The sequence below is a fragment of the Gekko japonicus genome, unplaced genomic scaffold (assembly GCF_001447785.1).
Source record: "Gekko japonicus isolate JY-2015 unplaced genomic scaffold, Gekko_japonicus_V1.1 scaffold1562, whole genome shotgun sequence".
Taxonomy (NCBI): domain Eukaryota; kingdom Metazoa; phylum Chordata; class Lepidosauria; order Squamata; family Gekkonidae; genus Gekko; species Gekko japonicus.
In genome coordinates this window covers 377,676-390,911 of record NW_015169824.1, presented here as the reverse complement: position 1 = coordinate 390,911, position 13,236 = coordinate 377,676, and the positions used below count along the sequence as shown (strand labels likewise).

Genomic DNA, 13,236 nt, shown 5'->3' with positions numbered 1-13,236 from the left:
AAGAACATAAGAGACGCCAATGTTGGATCAGGCCAAAGGCCCATCCAGTCCAACACTCTGTGTCACACAGTGGCCAGAAATACCAGTGCCATCAGGAGGTCCAGCAGTGGGGCCAGGACATTAGAAGCCCTCCCACTGTTGACCCCCCCCCAAGCACCAAGAAGACAGAGCATCACTTGCCCCAGAGCCCCTAGCTATACCTTGTGGCTAATAGCCACTGATGGACCTCTGCTCCATATGCTTATCTAATTCCCTTTTGAAGCCGTCCATGCTTGTAGCACCCACCACTTCCTGTGGCAGTGAATTCCATGTGTTAATCACTCTTTGGGTGAAGAAATACTTCCTTTTATCCGTTCTAACCCGACCGCTCTGCAGTTTCATGGAGTGCCCACGAGTTCTTGTATTGTGAGAAAGGGAGAAAAGTACCTCTTTCTTTACCTGCTCTTTCCCATGCATAATCTTATAAACCTCGATCATGTCACCCCTCAGTCGTCTTTTCTCCAAGCTAAAGAGCCCTAAGCGCTTTAACCTTTCCTCATAGGGAAAGTGTTCCAACCCTTTTATCATTCGAGTTGCCCTTTTCTGCACTTTTTCCAAAGCTATAATATCCTTTTTAAGGTGTGGTGCCCAGAACTGCACACAGTATTCCAAATGAGGTCTCACCATTGATTTATATAGGGGCATTATTATATTGGCTGATCTGTTTTCAATACCCTTCCTAATAATCCCCAGCATAGCATTGGCCTTCTTTATTGCAGTCACACACTGTCTCGACATTTTCAGTGAGTTATCCACTACAACTCCAAGATCTCTCTCTTGCTCAGTCTCTGCCAGTTCAGACCCCATCAATGTGTATTTATATTTAGGATTTTTGGCTCCAATGTGCATCACCTTGCACTTGGCCACATTGAACCCCATTTGCCATGTTGACGCCCACTCGCCCATCCTTGACAGATCCCCTTGGAGTGCCTCACAATCCTCACTGGTTTTCACCACCCTGAACAACTTTGTATCATCCGCAAATTTAGCCACTTCACTGCTTACTCCCATCTCCAAATCATTAATGAACAAGTTAAAAAGCAGTGGACCAAGTACTGATCCCTGCGGTACCCCACTGCTTACCACCCTCCACTGAGAAAATTGCCCACCTACACTCACTCTCTGTTTTCTATGAACTAGCCAGTTTTTGATCCATAAAAGGACTTGTCCTTCTATCCCATGATTTTTGAGCTTACTTAGGAGCCTTTGATGAGGAACTTTATCAAAAGCTTTCTGGAAGTCAAGGTAAATAATATCTATTGGATCCCCCTTGTCCACATGTTTGTTCACCCCCTCAAAGAACACTAACAGGTTAGTGAGACAAGATCTTCCCTTACAGAAACCGTGCTGAGTCTGCCTCAATAGGTTTTGTTCATCTATGTGCCTACTAATTCTTTCCTTAATAATGGTTTCCACCAATTTACCCGGTATCGACGTCAGACTGACTGGCCTGTAATTTCCCGGATCTCCTCTGGAACCCTTTTTAAAGATGGGAGTGACATTAGCTACCTTCCAATCCTCAGGAATGGAGGCAGATTTTAAGGAAAGATTACATATCTTTGTCAGGAGATCTACAAGTTCACATTTGAGTTCTTTCAGAACTCTCGGATGTATGCCATCTGGGCCTGGTGATTTTTCAGTTTTTAAGTTGTCTATCAGTTTTAGGACCTCCTCTCTCGTCACCTCAATCTGACTCAGGTCTTTCAACACCCCTCCTGAAATCAGTGGTTCTGGAGTGGGCAAGCACTTCTCATCTTCCACAGTGAAGACGGAGGCAAAAAATGCATTTAGCTTCTCAGCCATTTCCCTATCATCCTTCAATACTCCTTTTACCCCTTGGTCGTCCAAGGGCCCCACTGCCTCCCTGGCTGGTTTCCTGTTTCTAATGTATTTGAAGAAAGTTTTATTGTTGGTTTTTACGTGTTTTGCTATATGCTCCTCATATTCCCTTTTTGCCTGCCTGACCTCAGACTTGCATTTTATTTGCCATAGCCTGTGTTCCGTTTTATCAGCCTCACTGTGACTAGCTTTCCACTGCTTAAAGGAATTCTTTTTACTTTTTACAGCCTCCATTACTCTGTTTGTTAACCATGCAGGCTTTTTCCTATACCTGTTTGTGCCTTTCCTAACCTGCGGAATATATATTTTTTGAGCTTCTAGGATCGTAGTTTTAAATAGATCCCAAGCTTCCCCAATTGTTTTGACCCTTTCTACTTTTCCTTTCAGTTTCCTCCCCACGTGTCCCCTCATATCAGAGAAATTACCCCTTTTAAAGTTAAAAATGGTTGTGTGAGTCTTTTTGGCCAATTCTCTATTTGTACAAATGATGAACTCAACAACAGTAGATATGACTGTCATCGTATCTGGATATTAATTTAAACCTTATAGAACTGAAAAATTATTAAACTCATCAAATGTTTAATAATTTTGGCAACAATTCATATACAATGAACGGAATATTCTTGAAAAAATGAAAAGAGCAAGAATCCAGTAGCACCTTAAAAACTAACAAAATTTATGCAGCTTTCATGAGTCAGATACAGCTAGAATGTGAGTCCATCTGTCCTTATATCTTGAAGAGTGGAATGGTTTCAGATGCCTAATGACACTAGCAGACAAATGACAATAGCAGGCGTGACTGGATTAGGTGTGATATGTAGACGGGTAGCAGGTGTGGAGAAATCAGCATTGGTCAGGAGACAGTAAACCTAGGTCTCAGTTCAGTCCAGGAGGATGGATTGTCTTGAGCTTAATTATCAGTTTCAATTCAGCAATCTCTCCTTCCAATCTCCCTTTGAAATTCCTTTGTAAGAGATCAGGAAAAAATGTGGTATCTGTCTACATAAGTATTCATAAGATTAATCATTACTTAATGTTGTAGATTGTCTTACATAAACATGTCCACTGGAAAAACCGGAAAAGTCTGTATTTTTATGCTATATATTTTGAGCGTGAAAAACCTCCTCTTAAGAAGCATTTTCTAAAAGACTTGATATTTCATAGGAGTGCTTTCTAAGATTTCTCTTTTTTTTTCTTCTGAAAAGTTTTTTTTAAAAGTGTTGAGGGAAAGGAACAAAACAACCCTATCATTTTGCTCCCTGAAAATTTCTGGATTTCCCCCAGATCTTCCATATCTACTCTCATAAGAACGTAGAAAGAGCCCTGCTGTATCAGAGCAAAGGCCCATCTAGTCCAACATCCTGTTCACATGACCAGCTGTCCCTTTGAAGCCCACAACTGGGATGACTGCCGCAGCATCCTCCCACCCCTGCTCCCCAGCAGCTGATACAAAGAGGTGTAGAGTAGTGCCTCTGGTACTAGAAGGAGTGGATATCCATCCTGGTGAGGTTAGTAGCCATTGACAGTCCTGTCTACCATGATTTTTCCCACTCCCCTATTAAAGCCTTCCAAGTTGGTGGCTGTGACCAGTGTTCCCTCTAAGCTGAGTTAGTGTGAGCTAGCTCACCGTTTTTTAGCCTGTGGCTCACACCTTTTTGTCTCAGATTAGGAGGGCTCCAGAGCAAACTAGTTTATGCAGTAGCCAAATTGCTCACTCACAACTTTAATGCCAGTAGCTCACAAAGTAGAATTTTTGCTCACAAAACTCCACAGCTTAGAGGGAGCGTTGGCTGTGACCACATCCTTTGGCAGCGAATTCCACAAATTAACTATACGCTGTATGAAGAAATATTTGCTTTTTGTCTGCCCTGAATCCCCCACCCTTCAGTTTCAGCCGATGACCTTGGGTTCCAGCATTAGGGAAGGAGGAGAACAGTTTCTCCCTGTCACTCTCTGCATGCCATGCTTCTATATATTCATAGCCAAGTCGGCCAAATCTTTGGATTTCCCAATTATTTTCATCTGAGAAGTTTTTGAAAAAGTGCTGAGGGGAAAAACCCAAACAACCCTGATTTCTTTTTTTCTGGGTGACTTGTATACTAACAGAATTTGTGGCAGGATATTTTAAGTATTGGAGGCCGGAGACGACGGTCAAAACAAAAGGCTTTATTCATACATTGCTCAAGCTCAGGACTGCTCTGCAAAGAGCGGCACTCAAACTTATAGGATTTCATAACGGAACTATATACAATGTTACCAGATTCAGGAGGTCTGATTGGACCTAAGCAGAGCCTCAGGACAGGACATTCTGTATGGCTTAAGGACCAATAAAGGTAAAGGTTCCCTCGCCCGAAAGCCAGTCGAGTCTGACTCTAGGGTTGCGGTGCTCAACTCCGTTTCAAAGCCGAAGAGCCAGTGCTGTCCGAAGACGTTTCCGTGGTCATGTGGCCGGCATGACTAAACACCAAGGCACACGGAATGCTGTTACCTTCCCACCGAAGTGGTACATATTTATCTACTTGCAATTTCTTGCTTTCGAACTGCTAGGGGGGCAGGAGCTGGAACTAGAGACGGGAGCTCACTCCATCATGTGGCACCCGGGTCTCGAACTAGCCAATTCCAACAGAGAGAACCAGAATACTGCAGTTAAAACCTAACATAGAACATAACAGGATAGAAGCTTTCATGAGTCACATCTGAAGAAGTGAGCCATGACTCACAAAAGTCCTGCCACAAATCTTGTCCGTTTTTAAGGTGCTACTGGACTCTTGCGCTTTTCTCCCGAAAGCTCCTCCCCTGCCACACATTTTGTTAGTCTTCAAGGTGCTACTGGACTCTTCCTCTTTTCTCCCGAAAGGTCATCCCGTTCCACAGAACTTTGTTAGTCTTCCTGGTGCTACTGGACTCTTTGCTCTTTTCTACTTCTACAGACAGACTAACAGGGCTGCCCATCTCGCTCTTCCCAGACAGTCCACCTCCCTTCAGATAAGGCAGTACAAGATCCAAGTCAGGGCAGCCCTTGCGGAGAAAACGTGGGGGTGTGTTGTCCCTACCCTTATAACTGTAAGGCGGGGATGATGTGCCTGGGCTGGGGAAACCTTTCTAGGAGGAGACAAAAGCTCCCTTCCCTTGAAGGGAAGAAGGGAGTCACTTGGTCCCCCCCCCCCCCATCCTGGAAAGGAGCCCCGTTTCAGTGCGTCGCCTCCGCACGCACAGGGAAGGCGCCCGAGCTCTTCGCCCCGAGGAAGCTGCTGCAGGGGCCCTCCCGGCTTTTGCAGAGAGGAACGGAGACGACACCCTTCGGGGGGTCGTGGATGTGGCGACTGCAGGACCCTGAAGCACAGGGCGTGGAGGGGGGGCTTTCCCCGGCCTTCCCCCCATCCCAAGGAGCCCCTCCGAGGCTCGGGGCTCCTCTTCCTCCGGCCAAAGCCTCCTGGTCGCCCCCAGCAGTCGGTCCCCCCCACTGACTGACTGACTGACTGACTGAGCCCGTCCCTCCTCGGACGGATTTTCCCCTCCTTGCCTTTTGCACCGAGACTCGAAGTCCAGCTTCAGGGAATCTGCAGAGCGGGCGGTGGATGGAGGGGCGGGGGTCAGCCCGGGAGCAGCACAATCGCCCTCGAATGCCCGCCCCCTGCCTGCCCCGCCCCCTCCCCTTGGCTTCTTCTGGCAGAGGAGGGCTAAAGGGGGCGACGAGCCTGCGCTCCTCGAGAGAGAGGGGAGGCGGTGGCGGCGTCGCGTCACTTCCGCCCAGAGCCTTTCCCCCGGGCCCCCCCAAAGTGGGGAAGGGGGGTCCCCTCGGTGCCTGCGTCAGCCTCAACTCGCAGGGGGGGGGGGCTGAGGGTGAGCCGCACTTTTGGGAGGCCGACTTTGCTTTGAGTCCAATGTAACCGAATTCTGGATGGTGTCTGAGCCTCTTTTCTGCTTTCTAAGACCACGTTGCATAGTAATGAGAGGTAAACAGGAATCTGTGTGATGCTGCACTGTGATATATGCAGTAGAGGAGGGGGCCATGCAAATCCTTTTTCTGAGATGGCTGGACAGCAACTGGATCCTCTGGGAACACAGCCCCGTGCAGAATTACTCCAGAGTAGGCCCGTATGGCAGGTCCTTAAAGAGATGGGAGTACCAGACCACCTCACATGTCTCTTGAGAAACCTGTATAAGGGTCAAGAAGCAACAGTTAGAACCGGATATGGAACAACTGATTGGTTTAGCATAGGAAAAGGAGTACGACAAGGATGTATATTGTCACCTTGCTTATTTAATATATATGCAGAGTACATCATGCGAAATGCTGGCCTGGATGAATCACAAGCGGGAATTAAGATTGCTGGGGAAAAGATCAACAACCTCAGATATGCAGACGATACCACTCTAATGGCAGAAAGTGAAGAGGACCTTAAGAGCCTCTTGCCCAGGGTAAAAGAGGAGAGCGCAAAAGTGGGCTTGAAGCTCAACATCAAAAAAACTAAGATCATGGCATCCAGCCCCATCACTCCTTGGCAAATAGAAGGGGAAGTCGTAGAAGTAGTGACAGACTTCACGTTCATGGGATCCCAGATCACCGCAGACTGTGACAGCAGCCATGAAATTAAAAGACGCCTGCTCCTTGGGAGGAAAGCGATGGCGAACCTAAACAGCATGATAAAAAGTAGAGACATCACCCTGCCAACAAAAGTCCGCATGGTCAAAGCAATGGTATTCCCAGTAGTCATGTATGGCTGCGAGAGTTGGACTATAAGGAAGGCCAAGCGCCGAAGAATAGATTCTTTTGAACTATGGTGCTGGAGAAGGCTCTTGAGAGTCCCTTGGACTGCAAGAAGAACAAATCAGTCAATCCTAGAAGAAATCAACCCTGACTGTTCCCTGGAAGGCCAGATAATGAAACTGAAGCTCAAATACTTTGGCCACCAAATGAGAAGGGAGCACTCACTGGAGAAGACCCTGATGCTGGGAAAGATTGAAGGTCAAAGAAGACGGGGATGGCAAAGGATGAGATGGTTGGACAGTGTCACAGATGCAACCAACATGAAATGGAGCAAACTTCATAGGACGGCAGAAGACCAGAAGGCCTGGCGGGAGCTGGTCCATGGGGTGCTCCTCCCTTTCCTGGAGGGGGGCGGTGGTTTGAGATCGAGCCCTTTCTCTGCATTGTGGGGGCCAGTGAGTGAGGAGGGAGCGGAGAGTCTGGATTGGGTCCGGGGAGGGGGGAGGTCAGGTCAAACCATTCTGAGATTTACTCAATAAATTCCAGGATCGTGAATTGTCTCGCTCCCAGGCAGCAGCGGGAAGACAGCTCTGACGCCGCCTCCCTCGTCTCCCCTGTGTGGTGAAGGGAAAAGGGCTGCCATGAAGCCTTTGCAGGTAAGGGGGAGGGGGTCCCACTTTTCAGGTAAGGGGGGACAGTAATCTGGCTTCTTTTCCCTTGGTCCAGGTTACACCCTGTCTTGGAGATGGGAGCATAAAGCAGTCCTGGTTACCAACCTGCAGGTGGGCCCGGAAATTCTCCTAGAATCACGGTCCTGAATTCAGAGCTCAGGGCCTGGCTCTGTGGCAGGGGCGTCCCTGCTGAGTTCTTCCCCCGCCCCTAACTACGCCCTCCCCAGTACCTCTCGAGATCTCCGGGGGTTTTTCCAAGCTGCAACAGGCAAACCTTGTGGAGGGCTAGTTTTGACTTTTCAGACAATTCCTTGGCCAAACCAAAAAGTTGTTTGTGTGGGGAGAGGAGCTGATGTTCCTTCTTATTTATTTATTTATTTATTTTTCACATTTATATCCCACCCTCCCCAGTGGGCTCAGGGCGGCTAACAGAGGCAAGGTCGTTAGCCTTGCCATAGGTAAAAACATATAAAAACATCCAACACTAAAACCACAGTACTCAATCCAATTACTAGTATCCTAATTCCAAGTTGGTATCACCACAGTTCCAGTGTATGTGCCCAATGGCGATGGCTTATCAGATCTTCTACAGTTTCCAAGTTCTTCCTCAGGCCTCGTCGATGCATCCTTTAAGATACCTTGACGGTGGTGGTATAATGGGGCGGCAGCTCCTACTCAAAGGCCTGGTGGAAGAGCTCCGTCTTGCAGGCCCTGCGGAACTACATGAGGGCCCGCAGGGCCCGGATCTCCCCCGGGAGCTTGTTCCACCAGGTAGGAGCCACCACCGAAAAAGCCCTGGCCCTGGTCACAGCTAATTTGGCATCCTTGAGGCCCGGGGTGACCAACAAATTTTGGGGGCCCAACCGTAGTGCTTTTGGAGAAACGTGTGGCAAGGCGGTCCCTTAGGTATGCTGGACCCTGGCCATATAGGGTTTTATAGGTAATAACCAGCACTTTGAAGCGGATCCGGTACGCTGTTGGCAGCCAGTGCAGCGCTTTCAGCACAGGCTGAATATGGTCCCTCCTAGAGAGACCCATCAACAGCCTGGCTACAGCATTCTGCACCAGCTGCAGCTTCCGGATCTGAGACAAAGGCAACCCCATGTAGAGAGTGTTGCAGTAGTCTAGCCTCGAGGTGACTGTCGCATGGATCACTGTGGCCAGGTCATTGCAGTCAAGGTAGGGGACTAACTGCCGTGCCAACCGAAGATGGTAAAAGGCTGACTTGACAGTGGCTGCCACCTGGGCCTCCATTGTTAATGTGGAGTCCAGGAGAACCCCCAAGCTCCTAACCCTAGACTCTGGTACCAAAGGTGCCCCGTCGAAGGTGGGGAGAAGGAGCCCTAACCCCACACCGGTCCAACTCAGGCCCAAGACCTCTATCTTCGCCAGGTTTAGTTTCAATCGGCTCAGCCGGAGCCAACCAGCCACGGCCTCCAATGCCTGGTAAAGGGCATTCTTACCTTCTTAGAAGGTCTGGCGAAATCCCAGTTTGTAAGACACGACCATTGGGAGATGGCCCCTCTCCCCCAGAAAATAGAAAGGCCAGAAGATCCAGAAGTAGCTGTGGGATGGAATCTTTTTCAGGTGGACCAAATGACGCTCCTGTCATCCCCTAAAACCCTAGTTCTCCGTGGGAGAGGTAAGTGGTTGGAAATTCAGGTTCTGTGGGAAATCTGGGAGTATGATCCTCCTTGACTATCTCCTCCCCAGGAATTGGAATCCAGGTGTTGCCCGGCCCAGAAAGGCTTCTTGGGGTGGGGGAGTCAAAATGGTCAAGGACGTTTGTTCAGCACCCAGGAAATAACTCTGTTGTCAGTGTTCCTGGATGTTCATACAGCAAGTGGTTGTAAGACTTATCAGTTGTTTTCTGGTCTATACGGCTGATCTAAACATTGAGGTGGTGTATGCAAACCAAGAAAGGAGGGAAAAAGTCAGGCGCAGGAGTGTGGAATCCAGGGAGCAGAGGACCTGCCCGGTGGGATGCTATTCCTCAAAGGTTTGGTTATCTGTTTCTCAGAAAGCTGAATGCCATTTGGGCGGCTGGCAAAAAGAAAAGTTTGAGGGTCTGCGGCCCTTGGAGAGTCACATTCACAGTTCTCATGTACATAGAGTACTTGGGACTCCTGTTTTTCAGGGAAAAGAGTTCTCCCTCCTCTCCAGATCAGCACACTTGGTGTTTGCTATTAAAGTAGAGAATGCTGTTTTCGGGGAATATAGGGCCTCTTCGGAGAACCATAGAACCATAGAGTTGGAAGGGTCTTCCAGGGCCATCTAGTCCAACCCCTGTACAATGCAGTAAATTCACAAATACCTCTCCCCCCACACACACACCCCAGTGACTCCTGCTCCATGCCTAGAACCACCATAAAGGAGGCCCTGCTGGGAACTGGGTCTCCTCAAGAGAAAGTAGATACGTCTCAAGAACATCTGCCCCAAACCCTCAGCAATCAGATACGGTTATCATCAGTACTAAGTTACTTTGAATGATTGACTTGATCAGTCCGCAGTCTCTTCCGAAAACTTGATCAGTCCACCATCTCTTCCAGAAACGTGCTCAGGAATGAGCTTGGCTCTTGGATGATTGTTGTTTTCTGGGAGACCAAGCTGGCATTCATCAGACCTGAGTGCTGGGAGAGAGAGAGGCTGGAAGAGATTCTGGAAGAAGCAAATGTCATTTCCCTTGTCTTCCCTTACCTGGCCTGTCTTCTGCCTCACACTATGTTTTCCTCTCTTCTTGACACCCACAACGGTCCTCTCTTGGTGACACCTCCCTCATCCTCTCATGGCTCATGTGCTCCCGGCTTTGCAGCACATGACAGAAAAGAAGCCTCCAACTCTGCCACTCCTTTGCTGATTGTCCCAACTGATCTGCTCCTCTCTCTGCTTGGAAGCAGCTCCTCAGATCAACTGCAGCCCTCACCAGGAAGGCATTGACCAGTCTTGCCCACCGACTGGCAGTCCAAGTGGGGTGGGCGTTAGAAACCTGTGTCTCCTTCAGCACCTGAGAGAGCAAGCCCTGGCCTTTTTATCGACCCAATATCAGCCTTCTTTTGCATAGCTAAATGTTCCTCGCTCTGGAAGGGCCTTCCTCCCAGAGGTCCAGCATGCTGTTCTCTTCTTTCTTGGGGGAAGCCAGAGCAAAGGGTAGGCTGGTAGTGCCCTGTGAGTGCCGGCCAAACTGTGAGCCAGTTTGGTGTAGTGGTTAAGTGCGTGGACTCTAATCTGGGAAAACCAGGTTTGATTCCCCACTCCTCCACTTGCACCTGGCTGGATGGCCTTGGGCAAGCCATAGTTATGATAAGAGCTGTTCTTGAAAAAGAGCAGTTTCTGTCAGAGCTCTCTCAGCCCCACCTACCTCACAGGGTGTCTGTTGTGGGGAGGGGAAGGGAAAGGAGTTTGTAAGCCGCTCTGAGACTCCAAGTGAAGGGCGGGGTATAAATCCAATCGCCGCCTCCTCCTCCTCCTCCTCCTCCTCCTCCTCCTCCTCCTTCTTTCCCCAGGATGAGCCTACAGAGAGCTGGGGAGGGAAAGCTTCAGGGATATCCCCTCCTGGCTGCTGCTGCTCAGAAATTGTTTTAATACCCATGTTGTTGTTGTTTCCTCATGGATCAGTTTCCCAGGGCTGGAAAGAACTGCATTCTTCCTCTTCTTCTTCTCCTCCTCCTCCCAGGGCCCAGTGTCTTTTGAAGAGGTGGCCGTGTATTTCACCAAGGAGGAGTGGGTCCTGCTGAGCCCAGCCCAAAGAGTTTTCTACAAGGAAGTCATGCTGGAGAATTTTGGGCATGTGGCCTCTCTGGGTAAGGTCATGGTTAAGCCCTTTTAGTAAGCTCTGCCACCCCGCCTACAGCTCTGGCCAGGGTCCAGGCTTCTCCTTACACAGAGGGGGGGGGCAGCCATGCACTCCCTCAACCTCAGGAGAGGGCATCAGAAGAGGTGCCAAGATATATTTTGGAGCTGACTGGCTTGAAGAGTGCCGGGTGACGTCTACTTAGTTATTAAGATTATTCATAGTCCACCTTTTTCACAGGGACTCAAGGTGGGTGACACAGAATGAGTCAAAGCAATTAATGAAATGAGACATTCAGTTAAAAAAATGCCATAGGTTTAAGATTGTGGACATCTAGAACCAGGCAGAAGGCTAAAAGGTAGAACTGAAGCATTGACAGCATAAGTAGTAACTTGGCACGTTGAGCACTTGCAAAAATGACATAGTAAGATCTTGCTTAGAGTAAGCTATATGCAGCCCTCATCTGCGTATTGGCCTGATCCAACAGGGCTTCTCTTATGTGCTTAACCTTTGCAGCAGGCAGGCAAGTCACCTTTAGGTCAAAACACCTCTCACAGACACTGCTCTCTATACTCCTGATGATCGAATCACACTCTAGCAAATTAAAAACTAGTTAATTAACAGAAAACAGAAAGTGAGTGTAAATGGGCAGTCTAAACAGTGGAAGGTGGTAAACAGTGGGGTACCATAGGGCTCGGTACTAGGCCCGGTGGTTTTTTACTAGGCCTGGTGGTTTCAAAATAAGAGCAGTTTCTGTCAGAGTTCTCTCAGCCCCATCTACCTCACAGGGTGTCTGTTGTGGGGAGGGGAAGGGAAAGGAGTTTGTAAGCCACTCTGAGACTCTTTTAGGTAGTGAAGGGCGGGGTATAAATCCAATCTCCTCCTCCTCCTCCTCCTCTTCTTCTTCTTCTCTTGTTCATTGATGATTTGGAGTTGGGAGCAAGCAGTGAAGTGGCTAAGTTTGTGGATGATGCTAGGTTGTCCACGGCAGTGAGAACGAGGAAGAACTGTGAGGAGTTCTAGAGGGATCTGTTGAGGCTGGGCCGAGTGGGTGTTAACGTGGCACATGAAGTCAACATGGGCAAGCACAAAGTAATGCACATTGGAGCCCAAACTCCTAAGTTGATGGCATATGAACTGGCGGTAACTGGAGAGAGATCTTGAAGTCGTGGTAGATAACCCACTGAAGATGTCGACTCAGTGTGTGACTGAAAAAAAAAAGCTAAATGCTCTGCTGGGGATTATTAGGAAGGGGATTGGAGTTCATGGGCAGCTAGTGAAATCAATGCACAGTAGGCTTCAAACAGATAAAAGGAAGTAATTAACCTGTGGAATTCACTGCTGCAGGACGTGGTGGTGCCTACAAGCACTGACAGCTTCAAAAGGGGATTGGGTACATATGGAAGAGAGGTCCATCAGTGGCTATTAGCCACAAAGTATAGATGGACCACAACAGCTGGGCCAGTGATTCTCTGTATTCTTGGTCCCTGGGGCGCAACGGTGGGTTGGCTGTTAGAGTTCTGTAGTTCTGGCCTTGCTGGTGGACATCCTGATGGCACCTAGGATTTGGCCACTGTGACACAGAGTGCTGGGCCGGATAGGCCATTGGCCTGATCCAACAGGGCTTCTCTTATGTGCTTAACCTTTGCAGCAGGCAGGCAAGTCACCTTTAGGTCAAAACACCTCTCACAGACACTGCTCTCTATACTCCTGATGATCGAATCACACTCTAGCAAAAGCCCACTTCCCACAACCCTATTCTGTAGTTAAACACCGCACCACACCCCTCTTCGTTGCTGTGGTGGAACAGTCCTGCTCTGACCCGCAAGCCCTGCTCCCCCATCTCCTCCAAGGTTTTCCTAATGCCTGAAGGGTCGTTTCTCTCTCTCTATTCAGTGGCTGCCACCAGCTGACCTTTGTAGGAATTGCCCACTGGGAGGGCCAGGACTCCCAGCTTCCCTACCTAGTTCCAAGGCCTTGCGTCTGTATCTCCCACTCACCAGGATCTGGTTGTCATGGGGACAGCTTACTGCCTTCTCTGTTCCCTTCCCAAGATCACCTGTTTGGCTGAGGGAGAGGGTTGGACTGGACCATGCCATTGGCTCTTGCTAGACCAATGAGCATTTCTAACAGTATGGCTTGTGAGGCTGGAAAGCGGTTGAATTGAGTTCTCCCCTCCTGCCTGT

At 48.9% G+C, this 13,236-nt stretch overlaps 1 pseudogene; it reads left to right on the top strand.

The window, feature by feature from the left end:
* Nucleotides 1-7,140: 7,140 nt before the first annotated feature.
* Nucleotides 7,141-13,236, top strand: part of LOC107115507 — a 259,349-nt pseudogene continuing 253,253 nt past the window's right edge.